Raw genomic sequence first — 25,792 nt, 5'->3', positions numbered from 1 at the left:
TGAGTTGTTCATCAACAGGAAATTTGCCCCATTACAGAAGATGAGGCTGTCTTGTCCCCATGTCCTCAGCAATTCTTCCCATTGCTCAGAACAGAGCAGCCTCACACAGAGATGTGTGACTCCCTTACCACTGCCATCAGCAAGTGGACAATCCTTCTGATATACCATTGGGGAATCATTTCCCCTTCCTGAAAGGCTTGCTGGAATTTTGTCATTTTTCCTTCATCATCCAGTTTCATTGGAATCTCGGACGTTCAATAGGTTTTCAGTCTTTGACACAGTGGTGAATGATACGACTGTGACAGTCTTCCCGGAGTTGAAGATCATTCCTTTTCTGAAGATCTTTCGCTGTGTGCTTTGATGGAGCAACAAGTTCCTCAGAGAACCCTGAGTTCTTCTCTTTAGTCCCAGAGAGTCCAAAGGTTGATGCTCTTCAGTCTTCTCTCTTGGATCAGTCTTTAATGTCCTTGCAGTTCAGTCATCCTGAAGCCTACTCTCTGTTTCCCAGCAATGTTGCTGAGCTGCTGCTCCATTTTGCTGCTGTCCCCTAAGATAAAGAAGATACCCTGTACATCTTCAAGAGTCTTCACCAAGGACTGAGAATACTGTGGGAAACTGAATCCCTCAGAACAGTGATATGCTGCGGAACAAAGTGTAGGAGTTGGAGTTGGGTAGAAGCTGTAGCTGTAAAATGGGAGTTACAGAAATGCAATGTAAATAGTTAAAGATGTAGTTTCATATTGTTATTAAAAATAAGTTAGCATACTTGAAGAGAGGTGTAGTATAAAGGGTTAACAGGTGGGATATGCTAATATATGATGTGGATGATGATGTATCACTGACATCAGTCAATCATGCATTAGACTCTCTCTCTCTCTCTCGTGAGAAAGAGAGAGATTGGAACACCATGCTCAGGAGCAACATGCCCACTCTGTATAAAAACAAAAAAACTGCAGATGCTGGAAATCCAAAACAAAAACAGAATTACCTGGAAAAACTCAGCAGGTCTGGCAGCATCGATGCTGCCAGACCTGCTGAGTTTTTCCATGCCTACTCTGTAACCTGTTTAGATGTAGTACTAATAAACAACTATTAAACAATTACCAGAGTATGACCACAGTCTGTCCAGTAACTAAGAACCATGCCTAGAATCCAAAGATAAGAAGGATAATCTCAGAACATCAGTGACATTTTAGTGATCTATGTACATGGACCCCTAAAAAGGAGGCTGTCGCTCCCAGCACCACCAGCCAACTTTCCCCACCTCTGTTACTGTGGCAGCACTGAGGGTGACAGCTCTGCAGTGAAACTTGGAACAAGAGTAGAGAGTTCGATCTCACCCCAATTTCCAACGCACCTGTTCCAATTGCATCACCACTGCTTCCCAGGATTCTAGGATAATAATTGTGGATGAACATTCCATTAAATTTCACATCCATCCATTGAACTCAAGCCATGACCCTGAGTACATTTAAAACTCTCTGAGGAATTTCCATCGAATTCCCAGCTTTTAGTAACGCCTGACCTTGATTTGTTTTTGGAGAGTGCGAATGTTGCTTTTCATATTAACTTAATCCCATAATTTTATCTTGCATGCTTTTTGTTTAGAATTGTTTTCCCCATTTGCTTGCCAATTTTTCTTTCATTTATCTTCTTTTCCCATAAATTCTAGAGGTATCATCCCCATATATTTTGAACGTACCCTGGTCAACTGCAGAAATTCACAGGATGCTGTTATTTTTAGTTTTTATCAGGAGAGTAAGTGAGGTATCAGATTACAGGGGTAATATCCTGGCGTGTATTTCTATTTGTGGTCTCTGCAATGGGAATCTTCACTGATTGTTCACCTCCCTATCCTGGGGGCATTGACATGACAATGGGAATCTTCACTGATTGTTCACCTCCCTATCCTGGGGGCATTGACATGACAATGGGAATCTTCACTGATTGTTCACCTCCCTATCCTGGGGGCATTGACATGAACTGGGCTCTGATCAGCTAACTCAGCCCAGCCTGAGGAACGAACTTGAAGCCTTTGGTCTGTATGACATAGCTACTTACTGGATATGACATAGCTACTTACTGGATATGACATAGCTACTTACTGGATATGACATAGCTACTTACTGGATATGACATAGCTACTTACTGGATATACACATTGCCTATCAGGGGATCTGACAAACTAACTCCGATTGGCCACAGGTACTGCAGAGCATTAGAATTCTAGCATTGCGCCTGGGAGAGCACTAGAAAAGTCCGGTCAAGTTGATGCTTTCTCTCCACAACAGAAATGATAAACATGTCACTTACAAGCTAGGTCTTTGGCACTACGTGATGTATTTATGGGCAGCTGATTGGCAGATTGCATCTATTGCTAGTGTTAGCTTGTGAGGATATGGTAATGTAACAATTAGAGGGTCGTGATATCCATTTTTTTGGGGAAGGGGTGTGTTCTCTAGGAGATTGTGGACGTGTGTGACAGCCTCATTTATGAGGCAAAGGCACTTTGGATGGATCTCCTTTCAATAAAAAAAAATATCATTTTCAGGATGTGGGAGACACTGGCATTTATTGCCCCTCCCTAAAGGCAGAGAAGGCAGCGATAACCTTGGCCTTCATGAGCCGATGTCTGCAGCGCTTGGACACAATTGAGTGACTTGCTGGGTTACTTCAAAAAATGGTTAAGAGTCAACCACATTGGTGTGGGACTGGAAACAGTTGTAGGCTAAAACCACAGGCAGCAGGTTTCCTTCTCTAAAGGGTAACAGTGAACCAGTTGAGTTTTTACCACAATCCAAAACCAATTCTAATATGTTGTTTCCAGAGTTTTTTCAAAACTAAATTCAAATTCTGTAATTTCCATGGTGGTATTAAAACTCGCTTTCATGGATTGTTACTCCAGAGCTCCAGGTTACTAGTTCAAGAACATACATCACCAATATAAATCGGTTGCCTAGTTACCTATTGCGTGCAATGCAGCCAGAATGGTCCAGAATCTTGCTGTTGTATCAAGTAGCCAGACAGCGGGATTGGAAGTGAATGGAACTTCCACTTTAAGCAGGATGGTGTGCAATTGTACCATATATTCATGGATGAGGTGCCTGGCCAATCATGAAGTGAGGGTGGACAGAAAGTCAACAACCCCATTACTTCATGGGTTGAAGGTCCGGAAACCATATTTAAAAGTCACCAAGATAACCATTAATTCCCTGAAAACCAGTTGCATCAGTCCAGATGTGGGAGTGGACGCCTTGAGGTTACAGCTCTTGCTGGGACCTCTGATCTTTCCCCCCAGCCCTGCCTGATAACCTCAACTGCTGCTTTCACCTGTTATTCTGGAGTGTTGTCGCAGAGCAGGTAACGAGTGGCCCCCCAGATCACTCCGGTTCATTGATGGCTCCTTGTAGGTTCTCCTCCAGGCCATCCAGGAGCAACAGGAGCTGCTCTTACCCCAGGGGTGGCAGTAAGATGCCCTCCTGCCTGACCAGGGTGACCTGGACAGAGGTCACAGTGGAGATTAGCAGGTGTGGAGTCCACAAGTTGAACTGGATCCAGTGTGGAAAAAGGGTCAACAGCTTATGGAATAAAAGGGGCAGTGGCACCATGGATACAAAACTGCCTGAGTGACAGGAAAAAGAGTAATGGTTAATGGATGTTTTTCAGCCTGGAGGAAGCTTTGTAGTGGAATTTGCCAAGGGTCAGTGTTAGGACTCTTGCTTTTCCTGATATATATTAATGACCTAGTCTTTGGTGTAGAGGCCAAATTTCAAAATTTGCCAGTGATATGAAACTTGGAAATATTGTAAACTGTGAGGAGGATAGTGTAGAGCTTCAAAAGGACAAAGATAAGTTGGTGGGGTGGGCAGACAGGTGGTAGATGAAGTTCAGTCCAGGGAAACATGGAGTAGTTAATTTTGGTAGGTAGAATGTGAAGAGACAATATAAAATAAAGTGTCACAATCACGTAGAAGGCGTTTCCTTAAAGTGGTTCGTGAGCTGAGAATTTGTGTGTGCGAATGTCGTCCACCACTTCCTCAAGGGTAATTAGTAACAGGCGATAAACATTCCATCCTGTAAGATTATATGAATTGCAGCAGGGAACTGGTACTAGACAGCTTTGCCATGCTATCCAGGGGCAAAGAAGATGAAGATGCAGGCTCTTGTGATCAGTACGTCAGTCAACCAATGGATCTCATGTGAGCAGCATCGGAATCAATTTTAGTGGTTGGCTCACAATGAATACGAAGCAGAGGGCAGAACTGGTACTCCTGTCCCTATTGTTGCTGCAGCTTTTGTCCCAGGTGACAAAGCTCTCTGCTGACTCCTTGTTGCACCAGAATCCAATCAGTTATCCTCAGTCACCAGCTGGTTGATATGCCCGGCATCTTCCACAACTGGCAGATCACAGTGGAATTCACCACTTTCACCAAACCAGCTGATTCTCGGTTAACTCCCACAGCAAAGATGCATGGCCTGAATGATACGGGCAGAAGGAAGCAATCACACGTGATGTTGAAACTCATCAATACAGTTCATTGTCCTGTTAATAGGTAGTGAATTAGATTTTACACATATCATTGGGGTGAATGAAGCAGAACAGAAAATGAGCATTCCATTCGCTCTCACCCCCCTCGTCTCAGATCGTCGAATCAAATGTCAGATGGCTAATTACCAGCTGCCCAGCAGGAAGGTATCCAATCAGTGATACAAACGGAGCACTGCATCCAATTGGGAATCTAGGCCAGGGCGACATTCAGCAGAGGGGTTATGCAGCAGACACAAAGTCAGTCATGGCTATAAACTTAAAGGTCCCCAGCTCTCTGAATCTGTCTTTATTTCTTATGGAAGGCTCAAAAAAGTCAATAAATGAACTCAAAAATCACACTGTCACTGCCACCTTCAGCAAGAGAATCTGCTGCATGCAGCTGTTGGTCCATGGTGTTGCAATATGCCTTTAAGGGATTGCAGCATGACATCACTAGAAGGAAGTGTGTCATGCAATCCAGTTTTAGTTTTGCTTTTGCTTTCAGCAGACTATACACGCCTAGCTCTGCAGCTCTGGTGTCTTCAAGCTTTATGCCTCTATATAGATGTTTCCATGCACATGGTCTCAAAATGAATGCACAACATGTTTAGCTAATCCCTTATGGACAATTGGTGCTCTTATATCATTATCAAAACACAACATGATGTGTAGCAGTGGTTGCTTCTAAATGGCATGGCACTCAACGTAGCAACAAGGTTGAGTACAGGTACAACATTTGCAAAGTCTTAGATGATGCTACATGGCATGAGACGACCCTCGACACTCTGGTCATGCTGCAACAGAATCCTAGCATCAGAGAGTGTTGAAATCACAACATGGTGACAGCACAGAAAAGCTTTGAAGACGCAGTGCCAGGATAATGCTCAAATAAAGAACTGATAAGTAGATGGGGCCTTAGGGATGAGATTTTTTTTATTCATTCATGGGATGTGGGCATTGCTGGCTAGGCCAGCATTTATTGCATTAATTGTCTTTGAGAAGGCGGTGGTGGTGAGCTACCTTCTTGAACCACTGTAGCCCACGTGGTGTAGCTACACCCACAGTGCTGTTAGGAAGGGAGTTCCAGGATTTTCACCCAGTGACAGCGAAGGAACGATGATATATTTCCAAGTCAGGATGGTGTGTGACTTGGAGGGGGACTTGCAGCCGGTGGTGTTCCCATGCATCTGCTGCCCTTGTCTTTCTAGGTGGTAGTGTGGGTTTGGAAGGTGCTGTCTAAGGAGGCTTGGTGAGTTCCTGCAATGCACCTAATAGTGATACACACTGCTGTCACTGTGCCTCAGTGGAGGAGCGAATGTTTGTGGATGGGATGCCAACCAAGTGGGTTGCTTTGTCCTGAATGGTGTCGAGTTTCTTGAATGTCATTGGAGCTGCACTCTTCTAGGCAAGTGGAGATTATTCCATCACACTCCTGACTTGTGCCTTATAGATGGTGGGCAGACTTTGGTGAGTCAGGAGATGAGTTACTCACTGCATGGTTCCTAGCCTCTGACCTGCTCTTATAGCCAGTGTATTCATATGGCTAGTACAGTTCAGTTTCTGGTCCATGGTAACCCCCAGGATGTTGATATTGGGGGATCTACTGATGGTAATGCTATTGAATGTCAATGGGTGATGGTTAGATTCTCTCTTGTTGGAGATGGTCATTGCCTGGCACTTTGGTGGCGTTACTTGCCACTTGTCAGCCCAAGCCTGGATATTGTCCAGATCTTCCTGCATTTGGACTTGGACTGCTTCAGTATCTGAGGACTCATGAATGATGCTGAACATTGTGCAATCTTCAGCGAACATCCCTACTTCTGACCTTAGGAACATCATTGATGAAGCAACTGAAGGTGATTGGGCCTAGGACACTACCAATAGGAATTCCTGCGGTGATGTCCTGGAGCTGAGATGATTGACCTCACAATCACCTTCCTTTGTGCGAGGTGTGAGTCCAACTGGTGGAAAGATCCCCTCTGATTCCCATTGACTCCTGTTATATTAGGGCTCCTTCATGCCTTACTTGGTCAAATGCTGCCTTGATGTCAAGGGCAGTCACTCTCACCTCACCTCTGGAGTTCAGCTTTTTTGTCTATGTTTGAACCAAGACTGAAATGAGGTGAGAAGGTGAGTGGTCCTGGCGGAACCCAAACTGAGCATCAGTGAGCAAGTTATTGCTAAACAAGTGCTGCTTGAGAGTACCACTTAATAGTACTGCTTATAACCCCTTCCATCACCTTAGCGATGATCTAGAGTAGCCTGATGGGGCTGCAATTGGCTGGGTTGGATTTGCCCTGCTTTTTGTGGACAGGACATACCTGGGCAATTTTCCACATTGTTGGGTAGATGCCTGTGTCTTAGCTGTACTGGAAAAGCTTGGCTAGGGGTACGGCAAGTTCTGGAGCACAAGTCTTCAGTACAATTGCTGGAATGTTGTCAGGGCCCATAGCCTTTGCAGTACCCTGTGGAGTGAATTGAATTGGCTGAAGACGGCATCTGTGATGCTGGGGAACTCCAGAGGAGGCCGAGATGGACTATTCATTGGCACTTCTGACTGAAGATTGTTGCAAATGCTTCAGCCATATTTTTTGCTCTGATGTGCTGGGCTCCCCCATCATTGAGGATGGGGATATTTGTGGAGCCTCCTCCTCCAGTGAGTTGTTTAATTGTCCACCGCCATTCACAACTGAGTGTGGCAAGACTGCAGAGCTTAGACCTGATCCGTTGGTTGTGGAATTGCTTAGCCCTGTCAATCGATTGCTGCTTATGTTGTTCGGCACGCAAGTAGTCCTGAGTTGTAGCTTCACCAGGTTGACACCACATTTGTAGGTATGCCTGGTGCTGCTCCTGGCATGCCCCTCTGCATGGTTTATTGAACCAGGGTTGATCCCCTGGCTTAATGGTAATGGTAGAGTGGGGGATATGCTAGGCAATGAGGTTACAGATTGCGGTTGAGTACAATTCTGTTGCTGCTGATGGCCCACAGCACTTTATGGGTGCCCAGTCATGAGTTGCTAGATCTGTTTGAAGTGTATCCTGTTTAACATGGTAGTAGAGCCACATTAGGGTATCCTCAATGTGAAGATGGGACTTTGTCTCCACAAGAGCTGTGCAGTGGTCACTCCTACTGCATAGCCTTGCAGAGATACCATATAGATTGCAGCACATAGCCTGTTAGTTCAGTGATTGGGACAGTTTGTCAAAAGGACAAGCACTGGATTAGCTCAGTCGGGAAAGGCTAGTGACCAGCGTGTGGGCCGGTTAGATAGTGAGCAAGGGAGCATCAAAAGAAAACAAAACAACGTCATAAAAATCCGGCCAGAGAGGTTGCGATTATAACAGGCAGAGTTTTGGAACAGCGCGCAAAAGCAGGTACAGGAGCACTCATCCCAGGTACAATAGGAAATGGAAAGTCAAACATATATTTTCAGAATGTCCATAAAATTCCCCAGTCTCAACTGGGATGCCGCTGACCTACTATCCAAGTTCAAGTGCTTAAACAGTGTATAGAGCTGTGGTTTCTTGATTCAGGTGTGTCTGAGCCAGAAAAGTGAGGCTTAAAAATTTGCTTAGCAATTGGGAATGAAGGAATACACAGGCTGAACACATCAGGATTAACAGCAGAAGAGCTAAATGATTCCCAAAATATATGCACCACATTGGAAGACTAGATCAGGTTAAACTTTCATATTCATTGACTAGAGTTCATGTCATTTCAACAGCAGACTACAGAATTCACAAGGCAGGTCAACCTCAGAAACTACTCCTATCATCTCAGTTCATGATCTAACATCGAAATATTCAGAACTTTTTGACAAAATTGGCAGTTTCAAGGGAGCTGCAATGTTACACTTGCAGGAGAATGCAAGTCCATCAATTGATCTGGTACATCTTGCCAACAGCTACAAGAAAAATTGGTGAAAGATTCTATACTACAGAAAACCATCATTGAATGATAGCTTGATTCAATTCAGCACGTCCACAAACACATGAGACCATTTTGACCTTACTGGGTTGAGCTAGGCATCTCACAAAATCACAGAAGCACAGAATCACATAGTGCAGAAGAGGCTCTTCGGCCTATCGAGTCTGCACCCGGGGAGGAATCACACCAGAATCTTTGCAACCTGATAATATTCAACAGCTTCATTTTTTAAAAAATTACTCATTCATGGGATGTGGGCTTCGCTGACTGGGCCAGTATTTATTGCCCATCCATAGTTGCCTTGAGAAGGTGGTGATGAGCTGCCTACTTGAACCGCTGCAGTCCATGTGGTGTAGGCCTGCAGCAGTTCAAGAAGGTAGTTCATCGCTCACACGCTAGCATAGATCAGACGAGAAGTTTCGCAAGAGAGACTGTCTATTGGCCGGATAGGAACAATGACATTGACGTCGTCGTCAAGAAGTCTGAGGCACATCAAGAGCATAAGCCAAGTCAGTACAAAGAACCATTGATTCCACATAAAGCCCCTACCCATCCTTGGTCCAAAATTGCATCTGATCTTTCATGTCCATATCACTGACTTCATCTTCATTGTTGACTACTTTACCAAGCATCCCATTATGGCAAGCACAACTGTCACGCACACTCTATGTACTATTTTCAGTTCATTTGGTGAGCATAGAGAGATCATTACGGATAACAGTCCACAATTTTTTAGTAAGCCATTTCAGGATAAGTGTGGGAAGAGGAATATCGATCACAATACTTCTTCTCCTCACTAAATGCATGACAGTTGTGCTCCAGACTTAGCTGAACAAATTAACAGGCCAAGCATGATTTACATATTGCAAAGTTACCTTGAGAGCGAGAAATTTAAGTGCATCTATTCCATCAACGGCAGAGCTTATATTTGTTAGACCAGTGCATACTTATTCTTACCCATTCTACTCTCTCAGAAACTAGAGAGCAACTTGTAAAACTGCAAGCAAAGATGACCAACGTGCACTATAAAAATGCGGGTACAGGATTGTAAAATTTACAGTTAGGGCAACAATTTCACATCCAGGTTCCCATAGAAGGTGCGTGGCAAACAACTAAGGTGACAAGGACTTGTTCAGAACCAAGGTCCTATGAAGTTATTACACATAATGGCACAACAGTGAGGCATAACTGAGGGCAAATCAGATTCATTCCAGCCCCTTAAACATTGTACAGTCCTCTTGCATTGAGGACAAGATCCCAATTGCAACCAGGAACAACATCCAAGAATGACAGTCCCACAGATCACTGTGAGCAATTAAAGACACCACCAGACAAGGTTACCAGTACAAGATCTGGGCATATAAGCAGATTACATTTACGCTTTAGATACTTACAGACCTATCAGTTCTATACCCTTACGTAATGGTAACTAAACATGAACATGTATTGTAAATTGTTATACTTCTTTGTAAGAGCGGAAAGTATCTTTTAAAAGAAAGGGGGATGATGTAATATACCTTTAAGGGATTGCAGCATGCCAAGGAAGTGTGTCATGCAATCCAGTTTTAGTTTTGCTTTTGGTTTTAGCAGGGTACACAAGCATAGCTCTGCAGCTCTGATGTCTTCAAGCTTTATGTCTCAGTATAAATGTTCCCATGTGCCTAGTCTGAACAAATTAACCCACAACAGTACATTTTTCTCAAAACATGACAGGGCTCTTCTTCCACCCCTGTGTCACCTTGTCATACCTGGTGTAAAGTACTCAAAACCATTCCCCATCTGACACCTGAGAAATGCAGTAGGAAAGGAAAAAATTGCTCTTTAACAAGTTCAATTTCTTGTTAATTGCTAATTTCAAAATGGCGGGTAGGCTTCCAATTTCGGTGTCTCCCATAATTTCTGAGACTGGTGTGATAAAATTGTATTGCCGACCCAATGCCTTTATAAGAACATAAGAACTAGGAGCAGGAATAGACAATTCAGCCCCTCGATCCTGCCCCTCCATTCAATACGATCATGGCTGATCTCATTTCGGCCTCAACTCCAATTTCCCGCCCACTCCCCATAACCTTTCAACCCATTACTAATTAAAAATCTGTCTATCTCCTCCTTAAATTTATTCAGCGTCCCGGCATCCACTGCGCTCTGAGGTAGTGAATTCCACAGATTCACGACCCTTTGAGAAGAGTAATTCCTCCTCATCTCTGATTTAAATCTACCACCCCTTAACGTAAAACTATGGCCTCTCATTCTAGAATGTACAATGGGAAACATCCACTCCATGTCCACTTTGTCTATCCCCTTTAACATCTTATATACCTCAATTAGATTTACGTGGGATGATGGCCTGCCTGATTATTGGCTGTACAGTGCAGCCCTAGATCTGTATCAAGTCCCAGTGAGTGGGGAACTATATGATTATCAAAAGGCTGGCATTGTTGGGTTACACACACTGTGCACTTTAGTTCCTCATGCTGGGTGAACAATGGGCAGACATCCTCCAGGCTGCATGACTGATGTTCTGGATCCATTAAGGCACACATCTCTGGATTACTGCCAGTAAAGGTCTCCACACCAAGCATCGTCTCTTCACTTTTGTTTTCAACCTACATTGGATACAAATCCCAGACCGAGTTCAAATGCGAGTCTGTCGTCTGAAATGTTAACTCTTCCATTGCACAGGATGGATTTGTTATTTTACAGCAATGTATTTGCCTTCATTATCGGTAGGCTTTGATTCACTGAATACAAAACAAATGTTTGGCTGATGTCCTTTGAACAGCAGCACTTCAAAAGTTGAAAATATATGTAATGCTGCATCATTAAATTAACTGTGTGACACAATTAGCTCAACAAGTTTGGAACGTAGCTAATATAACTGATGTACTTTATATAACTCTCCTGGTAGCCCAGAAATTGCTGTTGATGAGGTTAGTGGATACATACTTAAAGCATTTGAATAGCATTTCTCAGGCTGCTCTCTGATTCCAGGCATTAACCTGCGTGTGTTAGAACTGTAACAGAATGACATATACGTAGTGCCAACAATAATTTCGAGCTTCATGTCCCAAGCAACTTACAAAATACTGACTGGATTCTTGGGTGGTATTATGTTCTAGTGCCATTATAAATAGGACTGGGGTACATTGCAATGCTTTACTCTAGTGTGATTCAATACTGGGGCTTTGTTCTGGCTGAGGGGAACATCAAATACTTGCAACACTGATTGAGGGCTGAGACTTGTAAATGTCTATGTTTTCATCAGGATTTGTAGAGTTGTTCTGTTCATTCTGGAATTAGCATCAGGGTTGTGAAATTTTGCTTGAATGTATCATTTTAGAGAAAAAAAATCTCAAGTTTAACAGGAATAGGCCCATCACACAGGATTTTACCACAATCTTTGGGACCCCAATGTCAGGACTCAAAGAGGCCAAGCAGGCAGCTTCAGCTCCAATGGCATTTCCCACCCACCCCCCTCATCCCAGAAAGCCACAGGGAGGTCACCTCCAGGAAGCCACCCCACGTAGCAAAGGGCCACACTGATAGCGGCAAAATGCTAGCAGGCTGGGAAAAAACACTGTTAACAGAGCCTTTAATGATTTAAATTGGCAGCCTGCCTCTGTTCAGTGGGCAACCAATTCAATCCTAGTGGCAAGACTCCACTGGGCAGCTGTCCCAACCTGTTTTTCCAGCCCACCGCCCAATCACACAAATTTATAACTATTTACTGATACATAATCACACTCATCTGCAACCGCACTCAGCTAGTAATTTGATCCCATTCATACAGTCCCTCATGAACTGCCTGTTATCCTGCCAATCCATCATTTCCTTTATTGTTTAGGTTTCTGTTCATTTTGTGATCTTCGGTTTTGGCCTGATTTGAGGTGTGCCAATAAGATTGTTGCTTAATTTATGTAAGGTGCTTTCACCCACTTTACTTTATTTCATTCCCTGGAATTGAAGCTGTCTCCTTGTGAAGCTGGGCTTCCAATGAGTTGTTCCATGGAGTTGTTTGATACCTAATGTTATGTAAGACTGACCTGTTTACCTCACTCAGTGAATGGATTAAGCATTATCTTCCTGATGATTACTTGCATTTATATAGCACTTATAATGTAGTGAAACTTCCCACTAGAACATTATCAAATAAAATTGGACACCAAGGAAGGAAAGATGAAGGTAGGTGACTAAAAGTTTGGTCAAAGAGGTAGGTTTTAAGGTCCCACAGGAGAAGAGAAAGATAGAGGAAACAGGAAGATTTAGGCAGAGGATTCTAGAGCTTAGAGACCAAATAGCTGAAGGCACAGCCTGCAGTGGTGGAGCGATAGAAATCAGGGATGTACAGGCGGCCAGAAATGGAGGAGTGCAGAAATCTTGGGGGGCCATGGGACTGGAGGAGATGATAGTGAGAGGGAGGACTGAGGCCATGAAGGGATTTAGAAGACAGTGGAAGATGGGAGGCGGTCCAGGAAAGCATTGAAATAGTCAGGACTAAAGGAAGCAAAGCCATAGATGAAGGCTTCACTACAGATGAGTTGAAGCAGGAGGGGCTGAGGGCTAAAGTTTCTGCTGTCATCAAACTAATATTTTCTTGTAACACTAGAGTGTTATTCAATGTATGCTGGATGAACTGAAAATCGATAAAGCTGGCTAGCCCCAGGACACTGGAATTATAGACTCAGGCATTTACAGCACAGAAGAAGGCCATTCGGCCCATTGTGTCCACGCTGGTCGACAAAGATCTGACTACACTAATCTCATTTTCCAGCGCTTGGTCCATAGCCCTGGAGGCTATGGCAACGCAAGTGAAAATCTAAATACTTCTTAAATGTTACAAGATTTTCTGACTCAATCACACTTTCAGGCAGTGAGTTCCAGGCTCCCACCATCCTCTGGGTGAAAAAAATTCTCCCTAACTCCCCTCTTAGCCTTCTACCTCTTGCCTTAAATCTATGCCCCCTAGTTAATAACTCCTCTACTAATGGAAAAAATATCTTCCATCCACCCTGTCTATGCCCCTCATAATCTCATACACCTCTATCAGGTCCCCTCTCAACCTTCGCTGCTCCAAGGAAAACAACTCCAGCCTATCCAATCTTTCCTCATAACTCAGACTCTCCAGCCCAGGCAGCATCCAAATAAATCTCTTCTGCACCCTCTCCAGTGCAATCACATCCTTCCTATAATGTGGTGACCAGAACTGCACGCAGTACTCCAGTTGTGGCCTAACCAGTGTTTTATACAATTCCAGCATAACCTCCCTGCTCTTGTATTCAATGCCTCGGCTAATAAAGTCAAGTATCCCATATAACTTTTTAACCACCTTATCTACCTGTCCTGTACCTTCAGGGATCTGTGGAAATGTATACCAAGGTCCTTCTGATCTTCAGTACTCTCCAGGGTCCTACCTCTCATAGTGTAATTCCTTTGCCTTGTTAGCCCTCCCCAAGTGCATTACCTCATGCTTTTCCAGGTTGAATTCCATTTGCCACTGCTCTGCCCACCTGACCAGTCCATTGATATCCTCCTGCAGTTTATAGCTATCCTCCTCACTATTTACCACACTACTAATTTTCATGTCATCCACAAACATCTTGATCATACCCCCTACATTTAAGACCAAATCATTTATGTACACCACAAACAGCAAGGACCCCAGCACTGAGCCCTGTGGAACCCCACTGGAAACAGTCTTCCAGTCACAGAAACATCCCTCTACCATCACCCTCTGCTTCCTGCCTCCAAGCCAATTTTGGATCCAATGTGCCACTTTGCCTTGGATCCCCCAGGCTCTTACTTTCTTCACCAGCCTGACATGAGGCACCTTATCAAAAGCCTTGCTAAAGTCCATGTAGACCACATCAAATGCATTACCCTCATCAACACTCCTGGTTGCATCCTCAAAAAATCCAATCAAATTTGTCAAACATGACCTTCCCTAAACAAACCCATGCTGACTATCCCTGATTAACCTGTATCTCTGCAAGTGCAGATATATTCTGTACCTCAGAATTCTTTCTAGTAACTTGCCCACCACCGAGGTTAGACTGACTGGCCTGTAATTTCCTGGTCTATCCACTTTTAAAGCCGCTAAACCTGCTAGTACCTCCTCTCTCTCTATGTTAATTTCCTCTAATATTGCACAGTCCTCCACTCTGATGGCTATACCTGCGGTGTCCCTTTCCATTGTGAAGACTGATGCAAAGTATTCATTGAGGACTGTAACTACATCTTCCAGGCCACACACAGATTACCTCTGTAGTCCCTAATTGGTCTTACACTTTCCCTAGTTATTCTCTTGCTCTTTATATATTTTAAAGAAGCCCTTTGGGTTTTCCTTTAATCTACCCACCAATGCTTTCTCATGCACTCTCTTAGCTTTCCTAGTTTCCTTTTTAAGATCTCCCCCTGCACTTTTTATACTCCTCTATGGATTCTGCCATATTGAGCCCTGCATATCTGCCATAAGCTTCTCTTTTTTTCTTAAACCTAACATTGATGTTCCTTGATGTCCAAGGTTCTCCGGACTTGGTCCCTCCCTTTGTCTTTACAGGAACATATTTGCCCTGTACTCTCACTATTTCCTCCTTGAATGCCTCCCACTGCTCAGATATAGTTTTATCTACATGTAGCTGCTTCCAGTCCACTTGGGCCTAATTTTACCTCATCTTAGTAAACCAGCCTTTCCCCAGTTTAGAACTTTTATTCCCAGCTCAACCTTTTCCTTTTCGATTACTATCCTAAATCTAACTGAGTTATGGTCACTATCTCCAGAATGCTCCCCTACTGGTATGTTTTCTTTCTGCCAGGGCTCATTTGTGAATATTAGGTCCAGAACTACCCCCTCTCTTATTGGGTTTTCTACATTCTGGCTCAAAAAGTTCTCCTGGATGCAGCTTAAGAATTTTGCTCCCTCCCTACCTTGCACACTAAACTATCCCAGTTAATATTTGGGTAGGTAAAATCCCCGACTATTACTGCCTTATTATTCTTACACTTCTCTGAAATTTACTTACATATTTGATTCTCTACCTCTCCCTGTTTGGGGGCCTACAGTACACACCCAACAGCGAATTTGCCCCTTTTGTGTTTTTTACTTCTACCCATACGGTTTCATTTGATGATCCTTCCAAGATATCGTCCCTCCTCACTGCTATAATCAATTCCGTGATCAATATTGTGACCCCTCCTTCTCTTCTATCCCCCTCTCTATCTTGTCTGAATACCTTACAACCAGGAATGTTGAGCTGCCAATCCTGCCCTTCCTTTAGCCAAGTCTCGGACATAGCTATGATATCATACTCCCACGTGCTTATCTGTGCCCTCAGTTTCTCTGTCTTATTCCCCAGGCTCCTTGCATTAAAATATATTCCATTTATCCTTGCTAAACTCACTTCTTTCTTACCTAGTCTATGTTTCCTCTGCCTTCTAGACTCATTCGTTAGTGTTTTAACTTCTAATTCCATCTCAGCTTCTCTCCCCTCTGAACTACTTTTCAGGATTCAATCCCCCTGATAACTTAGTTTAAATCCACCCCAGCAGCATTAGCAAACCTCCCCGTGAGGATGTTGGTCCCGTTCCTGTTCAGATGTAACCCGTCCAACTTGCACAGGTCCCACTTCCCCCAGAAACAGTCTCAATGCCCCTGGAATCTAAAGCTCTTCCTCCTGCACCATCTCCCCAGCCACACATTCATCTACTCTATCATTCTGTTCCTATATTCACTACTGCGTAGCACTGGGAGATTGCTGCCTTTGATGTCCTGCTTTTCAATTTCCTACCCAACTCCCTAAAGTCTGCCTGCAGGACCTCATTTCTCTTTATTCCTTTGTCATTGGCCCCAACATGGACCATGACCTCTGACTGTTCACCCTTCCCCTTCAGAATGTCCTGCAGCCGTTCTGTAACATCCTTGACCCTGGCACCCAGGAGGCAACATACTACCCTGCAGTCACATCTACAGCTGCAGAAGCGCATGTCTACTCCCCTCACTAACAAATCCCCTGTCACTATTGCCCTTCCACACTTCTTCCTGCTGCCCTGAGCAGCTGGACCACCCACAGTGCCATGGCCTTGGCTCTGTTTGGCCTCCACGGAGGAGCCATCACTCTCACCATTTTCCAAGGCCAAAAAGTGGTTCGCGAGTGAAATTCACTCAGGGGATTCCCTCACTACCTGCCTGGTCCCCTTCTTCTGTCTGGCAGTTACTCATTCCCTCTCTGCTTGCACTTCCTTAAGCTGTGGGGTGAGCACACCCTGAAACGTGCTGTTCACGAACCTCTCAGCGCCGTGAATGCACCGTCGTGTCCCAGCTACTGATCAAGCTCCAAAACCCAGAGCTCGGGTCGTCCCGGTCGGAGACACCTCCTGCACACGTGGTCATCCAGACCATCAGGAGCTGCTAGGATTCCCCACATGGTGCAGGATGTGCAAATCATTGGACTGAGTTCCCCAGACATATCTTAACTAAATAGAATATGGACATTTGCTTTTATTACCTGGGTCCAGTGGTAAGCTAAGAGTTAACTTTCTGTCAGCTACGAATTCCCATGTTTGGACTGAGGCTGCAGACCCATTGACCAGCCTGTTACTGCCTTTAATTACCTCACTTTTACTGCCTCAATAATATGAACAGCTGCTGTCAAGATGGGCCACACAAATGGTCAGAAATGGTTAGCCGCCATTAATGAGGAGGACTCACCATGAGGACCTTCCTCAATGTGGAAACCTGTTTGGTAAGCGTATATCATTAGAAGGATCCCTTTTACTGGGCAAATGTCTTCATTCATGTCTTCATGAATCTTTCATGATTCACAGCATCATGATCCTTTTCGGCATCGTGATGTGTGAGTGGCGAGTGAGAGTGAGAGCGGAGAGGGATTCGCTAGAAAGTGACTTTATAAAATCATGGATTTTATAACTCCTGGGTGAGCTGTCACCCATTTTACATCACATATTAAAGTAATTGGAAATTAAAACCCATCACAGAAACTCACAATCAGCCCCACAGTGTGAGTAATTGGCTGCATTCCCTATCCGTCTCACATTGCACTGATAGCTCACATTAACATTCTATCTTCAGAAGCCATGCTGTTACATAAATGAGGCTGCTGTATGTAGCATTGCGCCTGACTATGGAGATACACTAGACTTCCCCAGTGGTGGCATCAACCCCTCTATCTGAAGACAGACCTTCAATCCATGGACAGTCTTGTCTTCTCAGGCAACCTGTACAAAACATTGTGCAAAGTTTACTTGGTTACTCTACTGCCCAACACCTGCAGCCAAAAACATAGGGTGGTGGAGAGGAGTTTTGGCAGCTTTCCCTTGCCCAAATCCTCTGTCTGCAGTTGGCCCAGTGATCCCACTGGAATTCCTCTTCCCCCCTCCCTACCATGATAAACCCAGGGACATGGGCAGGTCCCCCAGTTTCCTGTATTCGTGTTAGGTGAGAGCTCTCACCATGAGGCTAAGCTAGGGTTGCCCACTCTGATTAGACATTGCACATGGTCTCCTGGCCCCAACCACCTTCTGTTGGTTGTCCAACATGTCTGTCCCCAAGATTCTTGGCCTGAACGCTAATTGGAAATTAAATAGACTTTTCACTATCTGACCATACTCGATTATAGCCTTATATCCCATGTTTCATACATTGATTACTATTAAACAGAAGGGTTCAAAATGTGTAATGTTTAATACCCCTCTGATTTTTCTCCCTGGTTTGCTCTCAAGAGAGTAATCTTTAATCCCTCAAGGCATCAGCTAATTCTGGAGTGTTGGTAACTGTATGTGTCGCTGCCTTTTATGACTTTCATTCCTAGGTTCACATTTGCTATGATGTTGTGGCGATATCGATAATCAAGCCTGGATCCAAAACACTAGGAGTTTCAGTTAAGTTGGAATCCATGTGGAATGAGTGGGAACCATAGAGAAAACCAGGGGCAGAAATGTATAGGTTGGCATGTGGGCACATGTCCGACCCGGTTGGGCATGAAATTGCGTGAGATGAGGTCAGTCGAGCATCCCAACGTCATACCACGCTCATGCGATATTTCGGTTGGCAGGCACAGGCTGGTGTCTGAGCCATGCCCGTCATCAATTAAGAGGCCAGTTAAGGTCATTAAAAAGGCAATTGATGCCAATTTTTCATTGCCTGTGCAATTTCACGCTCGTTGCAGGGGCAAAATGGGCAGGTTGGCAGCTGACAATTTGCAAAACCTCATCCAAGGGCGGGATAAAATGGGTCAGCAGCATTGCCGGTGTGAGTAGTGAGGAGTTTAGGAGATAGTTTGCTGCTGATTGCTTATTGGTACTTGGCAAATTCATCCCTGTTCGGGGCTTCATTGTTAGCATTTCCAGGCTTCATTGCAGGACCCATTGGTGTCTCCAAGGCCCCTGGAGGATTTTGACCGTGTGAACCCTTCCAGGTACCTGACCGTCTTTCCTTACCCTGGCAATGGGGATTATGGCTTCCACTGGCAGCACCTCCTTCGAGGAGGAAGGGAGGGGCAGAAGGGAGAGGAGGCCAGGGACAAAGATCTGCTTCCACCTCATGCCAGGGCTGCTGCCTCCATCCCGGATGTTTGAAATGACCCTTTCCTTTGAGCCCAAAGCCCACTCAGGGCCTGTGCAATAAAGTTTAGAGCCACTCAGGTCCAGCATTACACACTGGCGTACCTGCACCACATTAAATAAAAAAAAGTGAAGCATACTCAGGCCATTACAAAAAAAAATCTCATTTTAATAATCCAAACAAATTAACAGAACCTCTGATCTTTAACCCCAGACCAGTGCACAACAGCAGATTGGCTATGAGCAATCCCCTGTGTGCTCATGGTGCCTTAAATCTATGTTTACGAGTCCTACATCTTGTTGCTCCCACCTCACTGGCAGTGGTATTGGAGACAGCCCGCTGATTCTGGTGTCTTGTTGGCCTTGATGACCTTGGCTGTTGTCCTTTGGCCAGTGGAGCCTGTGCTGGCCCCACTTGGGAGGGAGCAGCCAGTGCCACGACTGGCATCTTCCCAGTCCCAAAGTGTCTTCCAGCGGAGGGACCAGTAGGAAGAGAGGCACAGCCGCAAGAGGCACAATGCCAGCAGGTAGTCCGAGGTGGAAGGGACCGTAGAAGATGCCACTATCCTGCTGCCAGGGTTTACAGGTGGCGATCAGCTACCTCAATATGTCTGGGGTGCAATGCCGAAGGAGGCTCCATCTCTCAAGGGAGACAGCGATCTCCATTTGTCAGACGATCAGCCCTGAGATCATCTCCAACTGTATGGGTGGACACCCCATGCCAGTGGCTCTGAAGGTCATAGTGGCCCTCAACCTCTACGCCTCCAGCTCTTTCCAGGGGTCAGTGGGGGATCTGGGTGGAGCCTCCCAATCAGCTGTTCACAGTTACGTCAAGCTGGTGACAGAAGCTCTGTTCAGGTGGGTAATGACATTTTTTCATTTCCATATGGGCGAGGCCAGCCAGGCTGAGTAAGGCAGAGGCTTTGCGGCCATTGCTGGCTTCCCCCGTGTTCAGGGTGCTATAGATTGTACACATGTGGCCATCAAGGCACCAGCAGGTGAGCCCGGTGCCTTCACCAACAGGAAGGGCTTCCACTCCATGAACGTGCAGATAGTGTGTGATCACAGGATGCTGATTCTACGAGCCTGTGCAAGGTAGCCAGGCAGCTCCCATGATGCTTACATCCTGAGACACTCCCAGGTGCCGGGGCTCTTCAGTGCTCCAGCCCGACTGGATGGATGACTGCTGGGTGATAGGGGCTATCTGTTGAAAAGGTGACATTTGACACCTCTCTGCTACCGAAGAACAGAGGCAGAGCAGCGTTACAATACGAGTCATTCTTCCTCAAGGCCAGTGGTAGAGAGGACCATAGGTGTGCTTCCGATGTCTTGACTACAATACCCTGCAGAGTGGGTGTCACTGATAGTGGTTAAATGCTGCGCTCGCCACAATCTGGCACTGCCAATGGGGGACCCACTGGAGGAAGAGGATGTTGATGCAGCTACACAGGCCCCAGAGGATGATTTCAGTGGTGAGTCAGAAGAGGAGCCTGGTGAGGACATTGCTGAGGGTGTGGAGGCAGGCCTCAGTAACTTCCAGTGAGGCAGGGACACCAGGGATGCTTTGATCCAACACTCCTTCAGCTAGGCTGCCAAAGATCTGCTTCCACCTCATGCCAGGGCTACCTTTATGGGTGCCTGAAATGACCCTTTCCTTTGAAGCCAAAGTCCACTCAGGGCCTGTTTAATAAAGTTTAGAGCCACTCACACCCAGCCTTACATTCTGGTGTACCCTGCACAAAAAGGAAAACAGGTGAAGCCTTTACAACAATAAAATCTCATTTTAACAATCTAAACAAATTAACTGAATCTGCTCTGGCCTTTAACCCAAGACCAGTGCATATAAAGAAAGCATTGCACCACAGAAGATCACCCTTGACCAGTCCCCCGTGTGCTCATAGTGCCTTAAACTTACATTTGTGAGCACTGCGTCTAATCGCTCCTGCCTCACTGGCACCGGTATTGGAGGCAGCCCGCTGACCCTGGTGTCCTGTTGGCCTTGATGACCTTGGCGGTTGTCCTTTGGCCAGTGGAGCCTGTGCTGGCCCCACCTGGGAGGGGCAGCGGCCAGTTCCATGGTTGGCATCTCTCCAGTCGTCGCAGCCTCATCAGATGCCACGGTCACTGGCAGAGGGGCAGAGGAGATGCTGCCATCGTCCAGAGTGCCTGGAGAGGAACCCATAGAGATGACAAGCAGCTCATGTGCCAATGTAGAGTCGCTCTGGACCTCTCTGCTCGCCATTGATGGACGTGCACTGAGTTGGGATACTGGATGCCTCATCCATCTCCCACACTTACACTGAACACCTGAGGTTTTGCCTCTCTGAGGGCTTACAATTCTGAGCGCAACCTCAGGAACCCCTCATCCTGTCCCTGGAGCTGCCTCTTCACGAGAGTTGCCACTCTCACAATGAAGGAGGCAGCACATTTGGCCACGAAGGTCAACAAAGTGCTGATGCTCCGCATGGACTCCTCCATAACATGGCACACATTTCCTCATGGATCTTCACCAGATCCTCATGCACATCTCTCTGGACATCCAGCATCTGCTGCCTAATGGACGACTCCAGAGGCTCATCACCAGCCTTCGACTGAGCATGTTCCTGGTCCCTAGCAGCCCTCTGACTGCCGGCACCCCGGGCACTCTGTCTCCACCTGCACCTCCAGCGAGTATGAAGTGCCCTCACCGCTGTGCTCCAACATTCTAGCCACTGAACTAACACCCATTAAGGTGCTGATACCTGCGCTGGTGCCTGGTTCAGAGAAAAGGTGTGAAGCAGGTGCATGTGGAGCCCAGTGGTCCTCTGGTGTCAAGGGTGGGTCTTCAGGGTCCTGTGATTGTGTGTGTGGTGGGAAATCTAACAAGAGAGCAAGCACATGTCATTAGTTAAAGACATCACGTTGTCACTGTGCACGTCAGGGACCCTAGTGAGACAATGGAGATCTGCGTCATGGTGCCATTGTTTTTTTGATGACCAATGGGGAATCCAGTTTTGAGTCTCCCATCAATGATAAGACTCCGCAAGGATGTTTGCACCATCCAAAACTCTCCTCTCAGTGCACTGCACTTATACCTTTGTCTGACACCCCAGCCTCACTGCGACAGGTTGACCGAGACTCTCTATCTCCAGGACGTCCAGCTCATACCTCGTTAGGATTGGAGATTTCAGTGGTCTCCATCAGTCCGCTACCTATCAGTCCTGTTATGGTCGGTCTTCTCCTGAAAGGACAGAGGAGCATTGATTACTCCCCTCTCTACCTGCAGCCCCATCGCAGCCTGGCCAACCCCGGCTGAGGAACACCTCATAGGGCATATCCGAGTCATGGCCCTCGAGCCGCAAGGCACTCAGTCCAAGCAGCCAGGGCTCACCCCCTTGGCCAGCTCCGGTGTCATTGACAATTGGCACTCAGACTCTAACACCCCTGAGCTCCACAGGAGGACAGCTGGTCCTCAACATTTCACCACATTGATCCATACCAACACAGTACTCGCCCTTCCTGAGCACAGCAGGTTGTTAAACATCTTGCAGCACTGGACCCAGGCGTGCCACACCACATCATGTCTGCTGACCAGTGCTGCCACCTCCTCCCAAGCTCTTTTGGTAATTTCCTTCCATCCCTGAGGACAAGGTTGTCCCTCCTGGCAGCCACCTCCACCAGGAGGACTGCAAGGCTCTCATCCAAAAACCAGGGGACCAAGTGCCCACCCAGCCTGCCCTCCCACCTGGCATCTGCAGCCACACTTGATGCCATAGCTTTGCGGTCACAACACTGACAATGTGTTCACTGTTGGCAGTCCACCAGGGGCTGTCTGTGCTGTTTTTAATCCGGCCTCCAGGTCCCCATTGGACCCTGCATCTGACATGTCCCCAACGCCCCCGTCCAGCCCTCCCCGATCATTGGGAAGCCGCGCTTCACGCTGGCAGGATTTAATTGACCACCTAGCACGAAATGGTGGTCAGGGGCTGATTGTGGCCGGTGGTCTGTTTCCCGGCCACTCCTGGGCCCACCAACTGCGCCCGAACGCCAACCGTAAAAATTCAGGCCCAGAGGAAAGTGGTGGGTTTGTGGAAATGAGCTTCAGCAAATAATGAGAGATAGTGGGGCAGGTGAACAGAGTCAAAGAGATGAACAGAAGAAAGAAGCGGAGAACCTTGTGAATATGGCCTTTCCTGGAAGAGAAGCGGATTACATACTGCAGGTGACAAAAACCTGAAATAAAATTGGAAATAAAATCAACATTTTACTTCAGGTTGCTAGCACACACAGCATTTTCCTTTGGTTGTGACTGCTCACACTGACCAGCCGTCCGTGGAGATCTTGATACCTGTTATCCCTGGGGCAGTGTTCAAACCTGTAGATGAGGCAGTTACTTGGAGTGAACCACACATTTCAAAGTCAGCAGGGGTCCTACCCAGGAATTTACACTGAGAAGCTGATCTGATTGTAATTGGACCTTTACCCCTCACAGCAGTAAAACCTCTCGCAACAAATATCCAGTAACAGTTTATTGACAAGCGTTTCACCTCATTCTCTTTATTGAGCCCTAGAGCTTTGGCTATAGAAATTGGATCTGAATTTAACACTCCAGAGACTCAACTAGCAACAATAAGTAACTGCGCACATCAGTAATGGAACATGTGGGCTGGCTGGCTGAGGAATGTTTCTCCAAGGGGGCTGAGCAGGTGAGGCAGGTATGGAACAAAAACAAAACTAGCTGGAAAAACTCAGCAGCTCTGACAGCATCTGTGGAGAGGAACACAGTTAACGTTTCGAGTCTGTATGACTCTTCATCAGAACTAAGGAAAAATAGAAATGAGGTGAAATATAAGCTGGTTGAGGGGTTTGGGACAGGTAGAGCTGGATAGAGGGCCAGTGATAGGTGGAGGCAAAGAAGAGATTGCCAAAGATACCATAGACAAAAGGACAAAGGGCTGTTGATGGTGGTGATGTTAGCTATGGCGTGGGTTGCTGCTGTGGGTGAGGGGGGGTCACTGACTGCACTGCTCCTGCTGCAGCTCAGACCATGCGCGTGTAACAGGGTGAGCAGTGCTGACTTCTGGGCCTGGATTTTTCGTTCGGAGTCAGGATCTAGTTTTCAGGATCAATTGTGGAGTCCTGACCCCGTCCCACGTCGGGAATATTCACCTGGCATGATTTTTTGCAGAATCGTCCAATTGCTGACCAGAGGGCAAGCTTATATTTCAAGTAAGGGTGTTGGACAGTCTCCTGATATTGAAGGGACAAGAGGGACCACTCCATCACTCGGAGAGCTGCAGCCGGTCAAGTCAGTTGGCGGAATTTTACACCAGCAGGATTTTACGGTCCTGCCAAAGACAATGGACTGTTGAATGGCTGGCTGCAATCTTGTGATGTGCCTGGACGATCCAGTGCGGGGAGGTGATTCTGGCGAGCAGTGTTTATAATTAGATGCAGACTATGTATTAAATGAGGTTTCTGACATGTGACGGTGGGAAATGCAGCCCGCCATTGGCAGGTGTTAGAGTGTGAGTGACAAATGTCAATAAAGCAGGATCTGGCCAAGGGGGTGAGCCCTGGCTGCTTGGACTGAGTCCCTTGCAGCTCCAGAGTCACAAATGGGCTGAGTCCTGCGAGGTGTTCCTCAGCTGGGGTTGGCCAGCCTTCAATGGTGCTGCAGGTAGAGGGTGGACTAATCAATGCTCCTCTGTCCTTCCAGAAGAAAACATCCCATAACAATGCAGAGAGGTCACAGACAGGCGGAGGACTGCCACACCTCCTCATCTTCAGGAGATACGAGCAGGAGGCCCTGGAGCTGGAGAGGCGCCAGGCGGTGAGGTTGGAGTGCCAGAGGGAGGTAAGAGGTGAGAATATGGTTTTTTGCAACCATTCCAGTGTAGCCTGTATATTGATGTGAGCCGTGAGCCTGGAATCCCCATTGATAATGGAAAGACGAGGGCACCATGATGCAGCTCTCTGTCTCATCATGCACGGTGACAGTCTAATGATTAAACTAGTGACTGTCCTTCTTCTCTCTTTTAGGCTAACCAGCAGCCCCTCGTTGTGAGGAGACTGAAGACCCACCCCTGACCCCTGAAGACCATCATGCTCAGCACGCACCAGCGTCACACCCTCTCTGTCAAGCAGGTACCAGCATCTCGGTGGGCATAGATCAGCGTCTAGTATCTCGGTGCACATTGGTGAGGGCACTTCACACTCGCTTGAGTTGCAGGCGGAGGCAGAGAGTGCCCAGGGCACCGGCAGTCAGGGGACTGCTGGGAACCAGGAACATGCTCAGTCAGTGGCTGATGATGGGCCTCTGGAGTTGACCATGAGGCAGCAGATGCTGGAAGTCCAGCAGGATGTGTGGGAGGATCTGGTGGAGATACATGAGGGAATGGGTGCCATGGTCTCCATAATGGAGGAGCCCCTGCAGAACATGAGCAATGCATTGACCCTCATGGCCAAGCACAATGCCTCCTCTCTGGAGAGAGTGGTGACACTCATGGAGAGGCTCCTCCAGGAGCTGAATCAGTGCTTCCTGGAGATGTGCTCAGACCTGCAAACCCTCACACAGGCAATGACCTCAGCTGGCCAGTGTCAGTGTGGGAGATGGATTGGGCACCCAATATCCCAATATCCCAGCTAAATGCCTGTCAATCAATGGTGAGCAGGGAGGTCCAAAGTGACCTCACGTCGGTGCGGAACTGCCTGTCATCTCTGCTGGCTCCTCTCAGGGTGCTCCGGACGATGGCAGCAGCTTCTCCACTTCTCTGCCAGTG

Source organism: Carcharodon carcharias, chromosome 25, assembly GCF_017639515.1.
Source record: "Carcharodon carcharias isolate sCarCar2 chromosome 25, sCarCar2.pri, whole genome shotgun sequence".
In the NCBI taxonomy this organism is placed as follows: Eukaryota; Metazoa; Chordata; class Chondrichthyes; order Lamniformes; family Lamnidae; genus Carcharodon; species Carcharodon carcharias.
This window is presented reverse-complemented; position numbering follows the sequence as displayed.